The sequence below is a fragment of the Capsicum annuum genome, chromosome 5 (assembly GCF_002878395.1).
Source record: "Capsicum annuum cultivar UCD-10X-F1 chromosome 5, UCD10Xv1.1, whole genome shotgun sequence".
Classification (NCBI taxonomy): Eukaryota; Viridiplantae; Streptophyta; class Magnoliopsida; order Solanales; family Solanaceae; genus Capsicum; species Capsicum annuum.
The window spans coordinates 44,360,523-44,378,545 of NC_061115.1; the positions used below are offsets into that span (position 1 = coordinate 44,360,523).

General features: G+C 35.3%; 1 pseudogene; it reads right to left on the reverse strand.

Annotated features, from left to right (window-relative positions):
• Positions 1-13,521: 13,521 nt before the first annotated feature.
• LOC107871825 lies at positions 13,522-17,478 on the reverse strand (annotated as a pseudogene).
• Positions 17,479-18,023: the final 545 nt, after the last annotated feature.

The following is an 18,023-nucleotide window of genomic DNA, read 5'->3' on the forward strand; positions in this document are numbered from 1 at the left end:
GGTGCGTCATCCAGTGTTGGTAGTTACCAGTGCTAGAATCAATTCTATGCTTTCCGATCTTATCAGGATCATGAGAGTTCACCAGATGTTATCACCGATATGCGTCGCACCTTTCACCTTGATGTATATGTGTTGTTAGATCCTAGTTCTAAAATATCTTATGTAACTCCACTAGTTGTTGTAAATTTTGGTGTAAGCCCTAAAAATATCCTTAAGCCCTTCCATGTTCTACCTCAGTGGGTGAGTCATTTATCGCTAGATGAGTCTATAGAGTGTGTTCTATTACTGTCCTCCATAAGGTAACACTAGCAGATTTAATAAAGTTAGAGATGGTGGATTTATATGTCATTATGGGCATGGATTGGCTCCATTCATGCTATCAATTATTAAATTTTCATACCTATATAGTAAAGTTTTGATTTCTTGATAAATTATTGCACCTCTTGAGTGGAAGGGTAGTTTTACAACATCCAAAGGTCGTTATATCTCCTATCTTAAGTCTAGGAAGTTAATATCAAAAGAGTGTATCTACCATCTAGTTCGAGTCAAAGATATTAAGTTTGAAAACCTGGTAGTTTAATCGGTCAGTTTAGTAAATGAGTTCCCAGAGTTTTTTACTGAAGATCTACTAGGGGTACCTTCAGAAAAAGAAATAAATTTTGGCATTAATCTCCTTCTTGACACTCATCCCATCTCTATCCCTTCATATCGTATGGCTCCAGTCGAACTTAAAGAGTTAAAGGAGTAACTTAAGGGTCTCTTAGATAAGGGTTTAATAAGATCCAAGTTTTCTCCATAGGGTGCTCCAATTTTATTCGTGCGTAAGAAAGATGGGATTTTAAGAATGTGCATAGAATATAGACAGCGATACAAGGTTACCATCAGAAAAAGTACCCCATTTCTCAATTTAATGATCTGTTCGATCAGCTTTAGCGTGTCCGATGGTTTTACAAGATTGACCTTAGGTCATCGTACCGCCAGTTGAAACTCAGGGAGGGAGACATTCCAAAGATGAGATTCTGGACAAGGTATGATCATTTTGAGTTTGTGGTTATGTTGTTTGGACAGATAACTTCTCCTGCAACCTTTATGGATTTGATGAACAGGGTCTTCAAGCAGTACTTGTACATGTTCATCATCTTCTTTATAAAAGATCTACTAGTATATTCTCAAAGTGAGGAGGAGCATGCGAATAATTTAAGGATATTGCTTCAAACCCTCACAGACCATCAATTATATGCGAAGTTTAGTAAGTGTGAATTTTGGTTGGAGTTTGTTACCTTCTTGGGGCATATCATTTAAGTGGCTGGTATTAATGTAGACTATTAAAATACTAATGCAGTGAAGGTATGGCCTAAACCTATCTCTCTATTTGACATCAAGAGCTTTTTGAGTTTGGATGGGTACTATAGAAGATTTGTTGAAGGGTTTTCCTCCATATCCACTCCATTTACTAAGTTGACACAAAAAAAGGTAAAGTTTGTATGGTCGGATAAATGTGAGAAGAGTTTCCAAGAATTGAAAAATAGATTGACTTCAGAACCCATGTTAGCTTAGCCAAAGGGGTTAAATGGATTCGTAGTGTATTTTGATGTTTCCAAAGTTAGGTTAGGCTGTGTATTGATGAAAAATGGGAAAGTAATAGCTTATGATTCTAGGTAACTTAAGGATCACAAAAAGAACTACCCAACCCAAGATTTGGAGTTAGCTGTTGTGGTATTTTCCCTAATGATTTAGAGGCACTACCTTTATTGTGAGTATGTTGATGTTTTCATTGACCACAAAAGTCTCCAGTATGTATTTTTTCAAAGGAAACTAAATCTTCGTCAAAGAAGTTGGTAGAAGTTATTGAAAGATTTTGATGTGAACATGCTCAACCATCCAAGTAAGGAAAATGTAGTAGTCGATGCGTTGAGTAAATTGTCTACGGGTAGTGTGTCTTACGTGAAAGAGAAAGAATGGGATTTGTCAAAAAAAGTGCATAGATTGTCCCGTTTGGGAGTGTCTTTGCTTGGAACGGATGATGGGCGAGTAGTGGTTCGGAATGGCTTTGAATCATCTCTGGTAGTGGAAGCAAAGGAGAGGCAGCAAAATGATCCCATACTTAGCTAAATATTAGAACTAGACCAGCTGCAGAAGGTCGAGGTTTTCTCACAAGGGGGAGATAGTGTACTTTGCTATCAAAGTAGACTTTTATGTTCCCAATGTAGATGGGTCGAGGAAAAGGATACTAGATGAGGCTCATGGTTTGAAGTATTCTATTTATCCTGGTGCTACTAAAATGTACCATGATTTTTGAGGGATTTATTAGTGGAATGGTATTCATAGGGACATAGCCGAGTTTGTAGCTAGGTGTCCCAACTGCCAGCAAGTTAAGGTTGAACACCAGAGACTGAGTGGCAGGCTACAGGATATCTGTATCCCTAATTGGAAGTGGGAGGTGGTGAAATATGTATTTCATCATAGTGTTGCCTCGTACAAGACATCAATATGATTCAACTTGGGTTATAGTCAATCGGGTGACCAAATCAGCTCATTTCCTAACTATTAAGATATTAGATACGGTGAAAGATTATGCCAGGATGTATATTCGTGAGTTAGTAAGGATTCATGGGATACCCTTGTCAATCATTTTATACAGAGGCATGTAATTCACTTCCCAGGATTGACAATCATTTTAGAAAGGCCTTGGCACAAAGGTTAAACTTAGTACTAGTTTCTATCAACTGACAGATGGTCAGGCCGAGCGCATAATTCTGACATAGAAAGACATACTGAGAGTGTGTGTCTTAGAATTTAAAAGGAGATGGGATGATCATCTATATTTGACTGAGTTTGTTTATAATAACAATTACCATCCCAGCATTCAGATGGCTCCATTTGAAATGTTATACAAACGTAGGTATAGATTACCCATAGGATGGTTTGAGGTTGGTGAAGCTGCGTTAATAGGGAAAAATTCTATTCTTGAAACTATGGAAAAGGTTTAGTTAATGCATGAAATACTAAAGACTGCTCAGAGCCATCAGAAATCATATGCAGATATTCGAAGGAGAGAACTCAAGTTTGAAGTGGGTGATTGGGTATTTTTGAAGATGTCACATATGAAAGGAATAATGAGATTACTCAGCCCTTTTAAGTATTTTTATATATAGTACCTCATGGGTGGAGTAATTAAATCTATGTAGTAATTATATGTTTGGTTGTATATTCAGTATGGATATGTTAATTCATTTTCTTTATCCAAAACTAGATGTATCTCACTTGAGGATGAATGTTTCCAATGGGGAGATATTGTAATACCTCGTGTTTTAAAGTCACAGTGCAACTTACAACTCATCTCCTCGATTGTATATAATCTTGACAAGTTGTGAGATAGAGGACATAGCCAAGGTAGTGCAGGATATTGGAGTTCTTTTGAGGGTATGAATCAATCCTAAGTGTCATCACTAGTTGTTACGAGTCATACGAGTGAAGTCGTAAGATTAGCAGTATAGGTCCCCCAAGTCTCTATCCAAGTTATGAGAGGATGACACAAGTCGTATGAAGATGTGACAAGTCCTAAGATACAACTTGTATGCTGACGAGAGCGTGCTATCTTTGTGACTGCCAAGGTTATGAGTCATTTGGCTAACTCGTAACCTCATTTTATGAGTTGTAAGATGAACCATGACGAATAATGGTCGAATTTATATAAGTTCAATTGAGGGACATTTTGGTATTTTCTCCTCTTAAAACTTCCAACCCACAACTTATAATCCAAACAAAGCATTATTTTCCTCCACCTTTAGTCGAATAACAATACTCATTCTCCTTCAATCTTCAAGAACAACAAGATTAGGGTTTCTTATATTATGTTATCTCTCAAGTCTCAAAGTTCAATCCTCTTCATAAGTTAAGCAGTTCCAGGTGCGTGGGGTTTTGAACAAGGGTACTCTTTCATCTTTGTGCCCAAAAATATGAATTTAAAATTGAATTGATGTAGTTTAAATTAGGGTTCATACCGAAATTCCCATACTCTTGAATTTATAACTTCATCATGTGATTTAAAGATTGAATTGCACAAGAGATAACCTTTGTTCATATTTTGACTCGCGTTATTACTATTATGGTGTGAGTCTCATTATCTTGACTTCAAGTTTGATGAATTGATGAAAGTCTATAACTTAAGTTTGAGCATAATATTTTGATATGAAGTTTCTAAGATATGATTCATGAATATAAAGATTTAAGCATAAGTCATTGAGTATAAAAAGTTCAAGCTTATAAGTTCAATTTGCAATTATGGCAACTGGATAAAAGTTTAGTTTTGATCTGATGATCACATTCAAGATTTGAAAACCACAATTTCACCCATTGGGTATGATTTAAGCAAGAGATGCCTAGTTGGTTTCAAGTTACAAACCCATATGCTATTTTAAGGTGGATTTTCTTAAGTATGAGCGTATATATATATATATATATATTGGGAGTGGTATTTAGCACCGAAAAGGGAATGTGGATGAGCGTATCTTAAATTCCTGGAAACTACAAGCTACCATAGGTTTAAGTACCAATATGGGTTAAGTTTAGTGACCAATATAAGTTAAGGTTCTATTCCAATGACAAGGATAGGACAGCTTTCCCCAATATGTGTAAGACATTGGACTCCATGTCGAGAAGAATCTCCCACAAGAAATGTTAAAAGTAATGATTTTAGAAACTAAGTGAAATGACTTACTAAGTTTATTCAGTATACTTTAATATTCATGGTTTATGATCTTTCAGCATTTGGTTTTATTCATAACCAAGGTGATCCCTTTTACACTTAACATGCATGATTCGAAAGTATATTCAGTTTCTATTTTACTTTAAATTCACCCCTATATACTTAGTATATTCCAAAGTACTGACCCACACATATATGTCTTTGTGCAACATTGTCTTATAATGTAGGTTCTTGTTCTCGTTTCCAGTAGCACGATTGATCAAAGGAATCACTTCCTATATCCCAACATTTGGTGAGTCCTCATTCTCCGAGGATCTAGTTCATCAGATTTTTAGCCATTGATGAAAGTTACTTGTTTTCAAAATTTTATTGGGGTATACTGAGGTGACACGACCCAAACCGGGGCCTTGTCGTAATGGGCATCCCAAGTTCAACCATTGACCGGGGACCACCCCCAATACCCAATCCAACCTCCAAGAGCATACCTTGAGTCGGATGAATTCTGAACATTGAACATGATTGAGTATTTGAAACTTAAGGAAATTGGGATAGGTTCACAACCGCGACCAACACAAAAAGCCCAACCATATGATGCCAACTAATAACCATAACAAAACCGTAATAATAACATAGTTCATGTTCATAACACAAATTAATAGGATGGAACAATCATAGTCACGGTTAAATAGTATCAGGCCTAATACCAATGGAATACTAAGGCTGACAACACTGCCGACACAGCCGAGACTGACTTATAGTAGTTCCACAAAATCTCTATCCAAAAGTAAAATTATATCTATTTAGGATATGACCCTGACTATAGAAAAACCCAAAGTCTATAAAAATACCAAAATAAGTAAAGGAATCCATGACATGAAATAGATACTTCTGGAATATGGAATCTCACCACTTCCATCCAACCGAGATGATCCCAAATCTGATCATTGAGCAGGAGGTGTAGAATAGTTACTTCCTGCATCACATATGGATACAACGCCCGAAGAATGGTTAGCGGTTGAACGCTATAACAAACTAAGAATAAGGATAAAATAATGTCGACCATTAAATCTAAGTAAATAACCATACCCATTGACAACCATATATATATATATATATAACCATGCCAGGTAAGGAAACCGTGTTTAGTATGCATTTAAAACCCTTAACCTAGGTATGTGTAGCTTAACCGTCCTAGAACTACCCACGTGCTATATGGGTCTAGTGTTACCCCCTAAATGGGCTTCGATATGTGTAGCCACACGAACTAGAGATATGTAGGAGTAGGGGATTCTAGTGTACCCTTCGCTCACCATGACACATATATAAAAGTGTAACTTATGGGATTCTCGTGTACCCCATAAATATCATATATGGTCGCCATAACCAAACCTCATGTATAAAAAATGAGTTTTTAGTGCTCGTCCATTGAACTCACACCTTCACGATAAACTTTCACACACCGCCATTATTTCCCATTTAAAATCATTAGCACCCAACTAAACCACCATTCCATTTATTATTAACCAAAGCTATAAGTAGTGGTATCATCATACCAACTATAGCTTGCAAGGAATGTCTTTACACAACCTTTTAAAGAAACAAAGGGATTATCATGTACCCATAGATTACATTATATTAAGTTTACTTGGGAGAATCCCATGTACCCCACAAGTAGTTCATCATCATGTTTGCTTGGGGATTCCCCTGTACCCCACAAATTTTTCAATTAAACCAAACCATGACCACCAATACCTTGCCATTTAACCATTTAATACTATCAAAACCAAGTTAATTTCCATTACCAAGTTATATGATGCAATAGTATCATTAAAAATTCAACTATGCAGCAAAAGCATTCTCATAGGCATTTTATCAAATACATTGGGGGGATATATTTTCCATAACTAAAACCAAGAACCAATTAACCATTCCCATGAAACCACATGTTCTAACTACTATAATGTTATAAAAACCACAAGTAAAAGACATGTGAAACCCATAACCAACCATTAAAACCTAAACCCCCAAAGTATAATCCAAAAACAAAACATTATCACAATTTATACCATGAGAAATATTCATAAAACATGCCTTTAATTAGATCTAACAATGAGAGAAGAGTAACATGCCTAAGATTATGAAAAAGATAGAGAGAAAACATCCTTTGCAAGCCCTAAATTGATCGTATTGATGAAACCTTAGCCTTCCTTGGCCCAAGCGCCTTTGAGAGAATTTGAGAGAGAGTTTACGTATTTAAGATTAAAATATAGGGTAAATGATTTTTGGGGCCATAATAGGTTAATAGGGAAATGTCCAGATTACCCTCAACTTAAACTGTACAAAATTATTACAGGAGGTTACAACTACCCCCCTAAATGGTACCCTAGGGTACGTGTGGTATCCTTATCTCATACCTTGTGCCTCCCTTCTTACCTCAAATCTGTCCAACATACGACCACCAAGCGAAACTGTACCTAACCATATGATAAGTACTATGAAACTATACCCTAAGAAGAATAGGATCAACTAGGATAAATATAGGGCAACATACGATTGACATCTTACTACAAGGACCTCAAGATAAGACTAGTAAGGTTCATTCATACCTTGGACAGAAACCAAACTAAACAAAACCTCACTGGTTAATATACGACTAAGGCCACCAAACTGTACCCTATTATGCGAATAGTACCTCCTAGTCGTATGATATACAGAAACTAAAAATCTAAGAAATTGCTAAGGATCAAAACCCAGGGTGTTTCAATTCCTCCCCATTTGGATTATTTGTCCTTGAATGATGGAATAAGGCAGCACAAGAATGATTTAAACCCTACCACCTCGACTCTAACCTTTAACTAAGTTATAAAACAAAGATGCAAGGATTTAATCTACCCTTAAACTAAGTTAGAAAACAAATTATGATGAAGAACACATACCTTCTGCATGAATCCCGTGAGCAAAAAACATTTATAGATACTTGGACTTCATTTCCTCTTCTGCTTCCCAAGTAGCCTCTTCCATCGTGTGGTTCCGCCATAGAACCTTAACCTAGGCCATATCCTTGGTCTGTAAGTAATGAACCTTCCGATACCTGATCTCAACTGGGATCTCTTCATAAGATTAAGAATCTGAGATACCCAACCCTTCCAAAGGAATAATCATAAAGGATCATCTATATATTTTCTCAACATAGAGGCATGGAAAACCGAATGAATGAAGCTTAAACTAGAAGGCAACTCCAATTTATATGCAGTACTACTAACCCTTCTTAAAACCATAGAAGGCCAACATACAGGGAACTGAGCTCCCCCTTCTTCCCAAACCACATTACTCCCTTTATGGGTGACCCTTTTAGGAACACCGTATCCCCAACCTCATACTCCAAGTACCTATGCCTTACATCCCTGTAGGACTTTTGGCGACTTTGGGCAGCCTTAAGCCTATCCCAAATCACCTTCACCTTCTCCATGGCCTGATAAACCAAATCTAGGCAAAATATCTTCGCCTCACCGACCTCAAACTGCCCAATAGGAGACCTCCACCTCTACCATACAAGGCCTCAAAAGAAGCCATCTAAATGCTAGAGTGAAATATATTATTGTAAGCAGACTGTACAAGAGTTCGACACTCAACCTAATTACCACCATGGTAAATCATGTGCGCATGAGGAATATTCTCCAATATCTGAATAGTCCTTTCTGCTTGACCATCCTACTGTGGGTGAAAAGTAGTACTTAGAATAAACTTAGTACCCAACCCTTTCTAAAATGACTGCTAGAAGTTAGATGAAAATTGTGTACCATGATTAGAGATAATAGAAATAGGTACCCCATGCAGCTTCACGTACCTATGCCTTACATCCCTGTAGGACTTTTGGCGACTTTGGGCAGCCTTAAGCCTATCCCAAATCACCTTCACCTTCTCCATGGCCCGATAAACCAAATCTAGGCAAAATATCTCCGCCTCACCGACCTCAAACTGCCCAATAGGAGACCTCCATCTCTACCATACAAGGCCTCAAAAGAAGCCATCTAAATGCTAGAGTGAAATATATTATTGTAAGCAGACTCTACAAGAGTTTGACGCTCAACCCAATTACCACCATAGTAAATCATGTGCGCATGAGGAATATTCTCCAATATCTGAATAGTCCTTTCTGCTTGACCATCCTACTATGGGTGAAAAGTAGTACTTAGAATAAACTTAGTACCCAACCCTTTCTAAAATGACTGCTAGAAGTTAGATGAAAATTGTGTACCATGATTAGAGATAATAGAAACAGGTACCCCATGCAGCTTCACATTCTCATGAAGATACAAACTCACATACTTCTCAGCCAAAAAGTTAGTCCTCACTGGCAAAAACTGAGCTGACTTTATCATCCTATCCAAGATGACCAAAATCAAATCAAATTGATTTCTCTATTGAGGAAGATTGGTAATGAAATCTATGTTGATCACTTCCCATTTCCATTTAGGCAATTCAATTTCCTGATATAATCCCCCAGGACTCATGTGCTTAACTTTCACTTGTTGACACACCATACATTTGGCCATAAAATTAACCACGTCCCTCTTCATACTATTCTACTATTACATTTTCTTGAGCTCTTGATATATTTTTATTGAAGCCTGATGAAGAACATAGCACGATTCATGCGCCTTAGCCAATATCCTTTCTCACAAACCATCAACGCCAGGAATATAAAACCTCCCTTGGTATTGCAAGCTACCATCACCACTAATCTTAAATACCATTACCTTATGCCCACCAACATCACCTTTGATTTTAATCAAGACAGGATCTAACATTAGATTCTTCTTGATTTCTGCACCTAGAGATGACCGCACCATTTCCTATACCAACACACCACCCTCCTTGAAGTCTAAAAGACAAACTCTAAGATTAGACAAGTGGTGAATATCCTTCACTAACTCCTGCTTTTTCTTTTCCACATAAACTAAACTTCCCATGGAAAACCTGCTAAGAGCATCAACAACCACATTAGCTTTACCTGGGTGGTAGTGAAGACTCATATCATAGTCCTTGAGAAGCTCAATCTATCTCTTCTACCTGAGGTTAAGTTCTTTTTGAGTTAACACATAATGCAGTTTTTTATGATCTGAGATGATATCCACATGCACTCTATACAAATAGGTCCGCCAGATTTTCAATGCAAACACCATAGCTAATAGTTCCAAATCATGAGTAGGATAATTCCTCTCATGTACCTTCAATTGCCTAGAAGCGTAGGCTATCCCCTTTCTATGTTACATCAAAAGACAACAAAATCCCCACTGAGATGCTTCATAGTAAACCACAAACCCTTCAGTGCTTTTTGACAAGGTCAAAATCGGAGCCGAAGTTAGCTTATCCTTTAGCTTCTCAAAACTACCCTAACAAGTATCCGACAAAGAGAACTTTACCTTTGTCTAAGTCAACCTATTCAATAGGGAAGCTACAGTCAAGAAACTTTCCACAAACCTCCTATAAAACCCAGGAAAACCTAAGAAACTCTGAATATAGATTGGAGTCATGGGTCTAGGCCACTTATTACCTATCGCGACCTTTTATGGATCCACCATGATCCCTTCACTAGAAATATTATGACTAAGAAAATTGACAGCGTTCAACCAGAATTCATATTTCAAGAATTTAGCATATAACTACTGCTCCTTCAAGGTCTACAACACAATATGGAGGTTATTGCCATGATCCACCTCACGTTTAGAGTCCACCAAGATGTCATCGATGAACACAATAACAAATAGATCCGAAAACTAGCGAAAGACACTATTCATCAAATCCATGAATGTCACAGGAGCATTGGTCAACCTAAACAACATTACTAAGAACTCTAAATGCCCATACCAGCTACAAAAAGCTATCTTAGGGATATCCACCTCCCTAATCTTAAGCTAATTATACCAAGACCAAAGGTCGATCTTAGAAAAGAACTTGGCAGCTTACAATTGTTCAAACAAGTCAACTATCCTAGGAAGAGGATATTTGTTCTTAACTGTCACCTTATTCAATTATCGGTAATCAATGCACATCCAAAGGGAACCATCCTTATTACACATGAATAACATATGTCCCCCACGGGGATGCACTAGGACAGATAAAACCCTTATCCAATAGATCCTTAAGTTGATACTTTAGTTTCTTTAACTCAGTCGGAGCCATTCTATAAGGGGGAATAAAAATTGGACGAGTGTATGAGAAAAGATCAATCCCAAACTCAATCTCCCTATCCGAAGAAACACCAAGAAGGTCATCAGGATAGACCTCAGGAAACTCATTCACTACTGAAACTAAATGCAAAGAAAGACCCTTTGAGTTAGAATCTTTAACCCATACAAGATGATAGAGACACCCCTTAGAGATTAATCTCTGAGCTCTAAGGTATGATATAAACTTCTCCTTAGGATATAAGGAACCACTCTCCCACTCAATAACAGGCTTATCAGGAAATTTGAAGACAACGCTACAAGTTTGACAATCTAAGAATGCATAACATGAGTGTACCAAATCCATACCCAGAATAACATCAAAATCCACAATATCTAATTCTTACAAATATACCAAAATCTCCTTACTACCAAAAAAATCACACAGCCCCTATAGTCTTTTAGCAATCACAGAGTCACCTACCAAGGTAGAAATAGAAAAAGGGTCTAAAATAAACTCAAGATAAAAAAAATACACATCCATAAATGGGATCACATAATAGAGACTAGACATCAGATCAAGTAAATAATACAAATCATAAGAAAAGAGTTGCAACATACTTGTTATGAAATCAGGCGATGCTTTAGACTCTTGTCAGGATATAAGAGCATATAATCAATTTTGGCCTATGCTGACACCAGAACCAGAAACAGATACAGGAGAATCACCCCTAGGTGCAGGAGTAGATGAAGAGGCAATCAAAACTCTGTTTGCCCCCAAAGCTACCTTACCAATAGGATAATTTCTATGCATGTAGAATAGCTAACGATATTTAAAGCTCCTATCCCTCTCCTCATTACAAAAACCCCGATACAACCGACCACAGAACCTACAAGGAGGACATGATAAAGCTTATTAAGCTCCACTATCCTGATATTGGGCAACTTGTGCCCTAAAGTTATCGTCCATCCTGCTGACACCTGTCATCTGATGATTTCAGGTAGGGAGCACTAGTTGTGGAGAAAGAAATTAAACTTCCCCACTTCTTGTTTGGCCACTTACCCCTATCTCTACAAGCTTCACTACAATAAAAATAGCCTCTATGGAAGGGAATTCTCATCCCTGAAAGTCCAATTCTTGTCATAAATAATCTTTTAGGATGAGAAAATGTTGGTTGCGACTCATCCTTATAGCCTCCTTTGCTAAAGGTCTTTTGTGATGAGGTACTCTAGCTAGTCGTTAAATGTCATTAGAGACGGTAACATATCTGGTCTCAAAAACACTTTTAGAGATGGTATATCTCATCCATAATAGATAATTTTCATCTTTAAAAGGTAGTTATTTTCTAGTCGCTAAATGTTCTTAGAGATGAGTAACTACCTTCCTTAATTAATTTATCATAATGAGCATTTAACTAATCCTAGATTAATCTTTAGAGAAGAGCAACTGCCTCATCCTAAATTAACCTTTAGAGATGAGCGACTAACTCGCCCTCCATTAACCTTTAGAGACGAACAATCTAACTCGTCCTAGATTGCTACTGAAATCATAAAATTTATATATTTCATTGCTAAATATAAAATTTCTATTGAAAATGTGAAAGGATGGTAAATATAGTTTTAATATTTGATAAATAGAAAAAACTTAATCAATTAACATCCCAAACTAAAATATAATATCGATAGTTTCAATATCTGCTAAGCAATAAAAACTTAACCAATTAATATCCTAAGCTATATCATGTTAATAGTTTCAATATTTCCTAAACAAAAAATTTTTAACCAATTAACATCCCGAGCTAGAATTTGATGTCAAGTTTACATAATTTTCTTAGCAAAATAATAATGAGCTCGTGCATTCTCTAAACTTGCATCTTCACTTGTAACTTCAATCTTCAGAAATCTGTAAGAAAAATTTTTTGGAAAGACAATTAATAACTATTTATATATAATTTAATATACAAAAAAATAAAAGAATTGGAACACAATACAACAATGAATAACTAACTTAGCCAATGGATAAAACAAGTACACAGAGTTGAAAACTAAGTCCAACTATGAGGTGAATATGAAAAATTAAGTATTAGTTTCCTTTCAATTGCAACACCAGACTTTTATTGACTACTTTAAATTTCACGTTTATCCAAATGCTGAATTACTAGTTTCTAACCACATTAAAAAGACTACTAGAAAGCACCACATTTTAATGCAAGTGAATATGTCAAACAATCTCATGCAACTTCCTTTTATTTTTTCCTACATTGCACTTTCTATTGAACAATGAATTAGTGATCATCTTGTATGATTGTACATTCATCTTCAACAACCACACACCTAATATATTCCCATCTAGTGGGGTTTGGGGAGGGTAAGTGTATGAGTCCATACCACTATCTCCGATGTAATATAGAGAGGCTATTTCTGATAGACCCCTAGCTCGGAGTACATGCATATGAAACACTAATGAAACTTTTTAATGTCAATTTTCAGGAAAAAAAAGAGCAAGTGAAGTATAAACTGCTCAATAAATGTACTCTAACATTCTAGCTTGCTAGCATGAACAAACATCTTAACTGATAAAATCTAACAAAAGGACAAGAGTCTATATGTGCATACATTCAGATTGGGTGATACTCTTAAGTATTAACCTGAGAATTAATAAGCAATATGAAAAAAATTTCAAGACAATGGAGAAATAAATGCAAATATAGTCCTAACTTGTATAAACGCATTGTAGAAAGAGAGGGACACAAGTCTATCTAATTTCTAAAATGCATCTACAAAGATGTCAATTACAGTAAGTAGAGAACATGGCATTAGAAAGATTATTTGGAGCTATTAGGATGTAAGATATAAACATTCAAATTTCTAGTACATTTTTGTAAACCACCTGGCAGAGCCCAGGTAATGAAGTGAGAGCCAAAGCGAATAATTAGAGGACAAGTTTCCAAAGACTCACTAGCAGATTTGCTACTGTAATAGACTAAAATAATAGAAATTTTTGACCATGGTGGATCTCCGATCAGATAACTATGTACTCAGAGGGATAACAAGTTGCTTTAGAAGTCCATGAAAATAAGGAAAATCAATTTCACATCCATCATAATGTTGGTATTTATGTGATACTAATATTGTGGATATGTTGGGACTTAAAGACACAATAGTCATCCCATATAAAATTGATGATATCACAGTAGTTCTAAGGTACAAGAGGGCTTCGATGTTCAGTAGCAGCCACACATTACTAGGATTGGAACAATACTACAACTCTCCGTCTCTATATAGAAGCAACAACCACTGGACAATTCTATAACACACTCCCGCTCTTAATTAATATGAAGGAATCTCCATTTAGAGATATCCAAAATACCTTTACAATACAAAATATTTTCCAACGTTCCCAAAATAAAAAAGTAACAAAAAGCATAGGAACATCCAACTTCTAAATCCAACACCCAACAACTATTTTGTTTCTAATGGAGTCTAGAATGCAGTATACAGAAATATATTCATAACTTAATGACCAGTTGACTATACATTCAATAGCAGATGTTGTATGATAGTTAGAAAATATGAACAACATATTTTAAAAAAAAAAACAAGAAGTATGAAAAAAAATACTTGGACCAGGAATAAGCATTAACAAAATGAAATACTCACAATCCAAACAATAAGTATGAAAAAACTATTATTTTTGCCATATATAAGTTATTGGAGAAAACAATACTCACAATCAAACTTCTTCCAATCGAGGATTATTTTTTCTCGATCAAACACAAAGCGGTATTCAGTATGAAGTTCTCTAAAAAAGGACCAGTAAGAGAAACAACAGTCAGGTATCACAATTGTGAAATGATCAATGATATACAACCTAATCTTTTAGAGTTCTCAAATTAGCTTTAATGGTTTTATTGCTTGAAAGTTTATTACTCAAAGCATCAATTTCAAAAGGTTTGGGACTCTTTATGCTACAAAAAGGTTAAAATACTATTCTTTCTAATCAGAAGCCTAACATAAAGAGAAAACCACTTAATTTCAGGGCATTAAAGCCAAAACGACTTTTGTCTCTAACACCACTTTTTTTGGGTTATGCAATGTTACACCCGTATGTTATATTATTCAGAGCTCCAAACTTTCAATTCTTGATGTGGTAGGATGCAAGGGAGAGTGTATGAGTTTGAGATTCCCATATTTATTGAGAGTATAAGTTGTTGTCTCTTTATATGATCTACGTCAATCCTCACCTCTCCTTATATTATCATAGCCAACTATCATGCTAACTTTTTGAATTGAATTAGAAACAAGGTTTATTTTAACATATTTTTGTAGTAAATTTTGACATAGAGTATATCCTAGATAAATTTACTAAGTCAAATTCCTCCAGTCATATTTTGGGACCAGTAAACCTAAGTCTTTAATGCAAAAAGTGTAACCAACTTTTCCATGTAAACTATGTTGTTTTCATAGAGTTTACAATGCACCCCTCCTTTTGTTTCATGCCAAAGTATAGATATATTTCCATATTATGTTGCTTGAAACTTCAGTTCAATTCAGTGAAAGTAGAAAATACAAAAATATTATTGCACTTAGGAAGACTTACGTTCAATTATATTAATATCTTGACTCTTAACAACAGCCAGGCAATACATGAGTTGGTTCTAAATAGGAGAAAGTATTCAGTACATAGACAGGAAAGGAAATAACAAAAATTAAAAAAAAATTATGCAAGATTGCTGAAAGATTGTACCTGCACGGATGTGACTATAATTTGATCATTAACATGAAGTTTTCCTCCCCCATTCATAGTTAGGCTTAAACTAGGAATCAAATTAGTATTTGCATCAAGACTGTCTAATACAAATCATAAGATGATAAAAGCAAAAATAAATAAATAATAAATGGTTGAAGGAATAGGGAAGTTTATATATATATATACATACACACTTGTGTGTATTAGCATATATTACCTCATATCATACCAATATTAAAAAGGGATCCTTGGATCAGGTGGGCATTGCTTGTCTCGTACTTGAGAATGAAACTATTGAGGAAGAAGAGGTTGGAATCTTAAACTTTGAGTAAGAATGTATACTAATAAATATCATCGAAAAAGGATACTAACACTCTTTGAAAGCTTTGTAAGGATAGGTCTGCAAGATATGTAAAGAAGGTTCTGCTATCAAAGAGTGTTGTAAAACTTGAATCAATAAGAGTTGTTCCAACACGTATTTGATCTACAAAAATATTGTAACTTGGGTTGCAAAATGTTTACTACAAGAGCATATGATTATGTGAATCTAAAATATTTGGATAGAGTAGACAAAAATAAACTTGATGTGGTATTTAATTGCGTGATTACCACTTGCTGTAATGGGTTTATATTAAAGGGGGTCTCTTCCTTGTCAATGCTACCCTTGTATCCAAAAATAATTTGTCCTGACCCATCACGACCAAAAAACATAGAGAAGGAATCTGCCATACACCTTGCCGGGGGAGAATACTAGGGACTAATATCTTCTTGAGACCAAGCCCAAATAAATCATTCGGTGCTGCAATATCTAGAAAAGAACTAGTTTTCTCCTAACCATAATTGCACACTTCAAATTGGCATGTATTAGAGAATAAATTTGAGAACTTGAACTGAAGCAAAATAACTCCTCAGTTAACCAGTTATCCAAAATGATCTTTCTGTACAACACATCTAACAGTTAAAAATACACTGCCAGAGATCAACTTAATGCCCAAACAACTTAACATTAATTAGATAGAGGAAGTTCAGGATACTTACCCAAAGATCTCATGCACCTGTAAAATTTTTACTCATTATCTTATGTTCTCAAGTGAAAAATATCATCCACCAAAATTCATAAAGTTGATGTTTCTAAGGAGACATAGGATACTGAATAAGGGCAGTGGTTATCTACACTAAGGAAATTATTATGCTTTATACACAAGATATCATTGCAGGTGACCTTCTTTCTTGTTGATGATCTGTTCAGGCTGTATATGCAACTTAAATCCAGAAGCAAAAAATATAATCCAGATTTAGGAGTAAAAAGGAAACAATATAAGAGAACCATACAAAGAGATGCATCTCATTTCTCCACCAATCTGTATAACCACCCTTGTAAGTTATCTTGCAAATCAAAGTTAACAATATATTTAATGCTCCAATCTTTATATTAGATAAAGATAATTCCATCAAATCGTGGCTGGAGAACTAACAGAATAAACATACAAAGTTTGATGATCAAGACTTTGATGGAATCAAACAATTAATAGTAAAATGGTAACCCCAACTGGAAAACTAAGAAACAAAAGCTATATCTGTTCATAGTTGAGAATAATTTAACAGTGAATTATATAGGAATCTATGATTGTGCATAATCTTATGTTACTTTGGATAAAAGATTCTCTTTGGTTGCTTTACAAAATAATCCAAAAATGTGAAACCACAACTACTATACTCATATAAGTGGTCATTTATCCAAGAAAAAGGTCTTATAAATAAGTTTACTGTAATAGATTTTAGTGCCAATTTATAATTTTAAACCTAGAAGTTGTTTTTGAGCTTACACTGTCAGCTTTGACCAGCAACATTCTAATACTAGCAAGCATAAATAGATAGGATATTAGTTAATAATAGGATATTAGTTAATCAATTTTCTAAAGCACTTTATGCTCCAGTGCACTGCATTTCCAAACAAAACCCTTCCCAAATGGACTAAATTAAACATTCATAAGAATCCAATGCCAAGAAATCCTAAGGGTTCCTCCGCAATGTTCATCCTCAATGACCTGATAGGGAAAATGTCCATTTATATCACAATTCCTGAAATCAGTTATTTAAATTGATGTGTATGTTTTGCTCATTTTCTTTTTTTCCTTTTTTTTTTCAATCAGAGTGATTGATTCATATCACCTCAAGTCGCCAATAATATACCAAATGTAACATGAACAAGGCAATAGCCAGTCGACTACTCTCATCTTTACTTGTGTCATATTAAGTACTTGATCTATGAAAGAGTAACTGAGAAAGAATTCACGCAAATTAATGTATTATACATGAGACCTCAAAACAGCAAAGTTGGGACAAATGATCACATTGTGCACATGTGATAACTTACTATATATCTTCTACTACT